Source organism: Gavialis gangeticus, unplaced genomic scaffold, assembly GCF_001723915.1.
Source record: "Gavialis gangeticus isolate Ggan-Ray unplaced genomic scaffold, GavGan_comp1, whole genome shotgun sequence".
Taxonomy (NCBI): Eukaryota; Metazoa; Chordata; order Crocodylia; family Gavialidae; genus Gavialis; species Gavialis gangeticus.
In genome coordinates this window covers 16,590,451-16,593,992 of record NW_017729002.1, presented here as the reverse complement: position 1 = coordinate 16,593,992, position 3,542 = coordinate 16,590,451, and the positions used below count along the sequence as shown (strand labels likewise).

The 3,542-nt window shown below is 46.7% G+C and overlaps 1 long non-coding RNA gene across 1 annotated transcript in view; it reads right to left on the bottom strand.

Moving 5' to 3' along the window:
- Positions 1–1,553: 1,553 nt before the first annotated feature.
- The window catches only part of LOC109290777, a 3,771-nt gene continuing 1,782 nt past the window's right edge, over positions 1,554–3,542 (bottom strand). Inside the window, exon 3 of the long non-coding RNA XR_002095681.1 lies at positions 1,554–1,693. This is a non-coding gene — a long non-coding RNA (uncharacterized LOC109290777). The remainder of the gene's footprint in view (positions 1,694–3,542) is intronic.

The window sequence follows — 3,542 nt, the reverse complement described above, 5'->3', positions numbered from 1 at the left end:
TCTGTTCAGAAATGTCTAGGAGTGTCCCCCGGTGGCAGAGAGATGTGGTCTGGGGTGGCCCAAGAAGGATTTCTGGGTATAATCCCGGTCCAAAATCCAGTTCCTTATTCAGTTCCATATACTTAGCACAGCAGCTGGGTTAAGTCTCAGCACTACCTGCCCAAGGCTGGGGTCTGGTGCGTTTAGACCCCAGCATTGAAGCCTGTGTCTGTTGGTATCCTGGCATGGCCAAACCATGCTTTCAGCCAGACAAGTCTCTATTCTGGGATGTCCAGATGCATCCCCCCATGGCACAGAGGTGTGGTTTGGGGTGGCCCAAGAAGGATTTCTAGGTATAATCCCAGCCCAAAATCCAATTCCTTATTCAGGTCCATTCATTTAGCCCAGTGGCCGGGGCGCTGTTAGTTGGCACCTTGGCATGGCCAAACCGCGTTTTGGCCCAGGCAAGTCTCTGGTCAGAGATGTGAAGGAGTGTACCCCAGTGGCACAGAGATATGGTCTGGGGTAGCCCAAGAAAGATTTCTGGGTATAATCCCTGCCCAAAATCCAATTCCTTATTCAGGTCCATTCATTTAGCACAGTGTCTGGGGTGCAGTCTTTGGCACGCTGGTGCAGCTAAACTGTTTTAGGCTGGGCAAGTCTCTGGTCAGAGATGTCCAGGAGAGTCCCCCAGTGCCACAGAGGTGCAGTCTGGGGTGGCCCAAGGAGGATTTCTGGGTATAATCCCATCCCATAATCCAGTTTCTTATTCGGTTCCATATACTTAGCACAGTGGCTGGGGCACTGTTGTTGGCACCCTGGCATGGCCAAACTGCATTTCGGGCCCGGGAAATCTCTGGCCAGAGATGTCCAGAAGTGTCCCCTGGTGGCACAGAGACATGTTCTGGGGTGGCCTAAGAAGGATTTCCTGGTATAGTCCCAGTCCAAAATCCAGTTCCTCATTCAGTTCCATGTATTTAGCACAGTGGCTGAAGTACTGTCTGTTGTCAGCCTGGCACGGCCAAACCGCAGTTTGGGCCGGGTAAGTCTCTGGTCACAGATGTCCAGGACAGTCCCCTGGTGGCACAGGGTATTATGATGGGTGGGCCAAGCAGAATTTCTAGCCATGATCCCAGCCTGAAAGATAGTTCCTTATTCAAGCCATTATACTTAGTACAGTGGGCATGGGAGCTGTTAGTTGGCAGCCTGGCACGGCCAAACCATGCTTTGGGCCAAGCAGGACTGTGGTCAGGGTTCTTTGGGACAGTTCCCCAGTGGCATTGCAGTGAAATCTGGGGTGGCCCAAGAAGTATTTTGCCCCATAATCCCATCCTAATCTGATCTTCACTTAGGGCTCTGTACTTGATGTGGAATATTATTTCACATATTAATTAGTACGTATGCATAGTTAATGAAATTCTCTTTCTTTAGGATGTGGAAATCATTAATAACAAGTTTTTATTGGGTCTAGATTACCTTTAAAAAAGGAACCCAGAATAAGGAACCAGGAATAAGGAATAGAGAACTGGGAATAAGGAACTGGGAATAAAGAACCAACTTCAGCCTCATGCTACAAGTTCATATTAAAACTGGGTAGAAACCAGATATAGAGCTGTTACACATTTTGAAGCAGTAGCTTTAAAGCTGGTTGGCTCTTTCTATAGCTGGACAGTCATTTTTATCATGTGATAATTACTTCGCATGTGTGGCTAGTCTAAATGTATTACTCAATTCACCAGTTAATTGTGTAATATATGTAATGTGTAACAAGGGCCATCATATTCAAAACCCTCTGTTCTTATCTGTGGTCATAAAATATCCTTGAGTAAACAGTAGCTGTCACTTAGGAGCAGAGATTATTCTACCAGTGTAGAATTTAATATGTGGTTCATGGTCTCCTCACCATACCCCACCAGCAGGCTCATCAGCCAGAGGCAGGAAATCAAAGCATTGCACCACTTTGCCTCTCTCATACTCAGATTATGCAGCACAAAGAGCATTTAGGGCAGCCTGTTCCTCAGTGGTTCTGCAGACAAGGTTATATGAGTAAATATGATATTTTTTATTAGACCAACTGAAAAGTTGGAAAAAATGTTCTTTACAAGCTTTCAGGCATGAGCACCCTACTTCAATGGTTCTGAGCACTTATAACCACTGACTTTAGCAAAGACTGGTAGAATTTGTGAGGTTTTTATAGCTACCTGTCTGTGTCTGTCATTTGGTTATGTGTAATATACTGGATCATGGGGCATTGTACAGATACAGCCCCTGCCTGAGGAGCTTACAGTCTAAATGCAAAAGAACTGAGAGGGGAACCCAGGACAAAGAGAAGTAACAATTTAATGTGAGGCAAAAGGGGGTAGGGATTTACCATGTCCCGGCTGTTTTACAGCAACTGCCTGTGTGTATGGCGCTCCTCTAGTGGAAAAGTTGGAGGTAAACCACAGTACGTTTTAGTCCTTAGTGAAAGAGGAATAAGTTACCACAGGTTAGTTTTCATTTACCATGAGGTAAGTGCAGGGACACGGACAAATACCACAGAGCAGCTGATAATAATTTATTATGGAGCTGCCCCTTTTTGCTCCATAATAAATTATTCAGCCTATGTCTCCTGTGCCCCAAGTCAGTGCCACAACTGCTAAACTATTCTGTTTCTCAGCAATTATATTTCTGTGTGTGCATGCATATGCACACGCATGGGAGAAGAAAATTAAAGAAATATGCCTCACAGAGAGTTCCTTGTTTTGCTGAAAGACCATGAGCAGCACTGTAGTAACCCCTGTGATTTTTAAATATATTCTCATCTGTGCTGCATGGTTACTCAGAGACACAAAGCTGCATACCACGAGGGCTCAGTGTTGCACATGGTTCTCCAAAGCTGAGCGTGAGGAGGGCAGTGGCAGAGAGAAGTAACTTAGTATCTACCTGATCTGTGGGGCTGAGGAGCAAGTTGTTGCAGAAGATGAGGTATTGATTCCTCTCATGCTTAATTTTCAGTAATAGTGCATGGAAACATTAAGGCAGAATGGCCATTGTGTTTTACTTAGGGCTATCAAATGATTAAAACATTTGATTGTGATTAAAAAAAATAATCACAATTAATCACAATTTTAATTCCACTGCTAAAAACTCAAAATTATGTTCAGAAAAGCTCAAAATTATGCAGGTACTTTGTATGGTTGGGAGACGGGTGTGGAGTGTGTGTGTATGGGGAGAATTTGGGATGGTGTGGGGTACTGTGGGTGTGTGGGGGTGGTTTGGAGCCCGGGGAGGGGGAGCCCTGCACACCCTGGCAGGATAGGGGGTACTACAGGTCAGGAGTGAGGGGCAGTAGCAGGGCTGGGGGGGCTGTGGCTTGGGAGTGAGGAGCAGACACATACACACACACAACACTGCGCTGGTAAATCTGTGGAGGGAAAGGGGCGGGGCAGGCAGATTGAGGCCCCCACAACAAGGGAGGGAGTGGGGCAGGGGCAGGCACCGGGCTGAATAGGAGGTAGGGCTGGGGCGGATTGTGGGACAGAGCTGCGGGGGGCTTGTCCAGTTGGGGGGGGGGGTTCCCC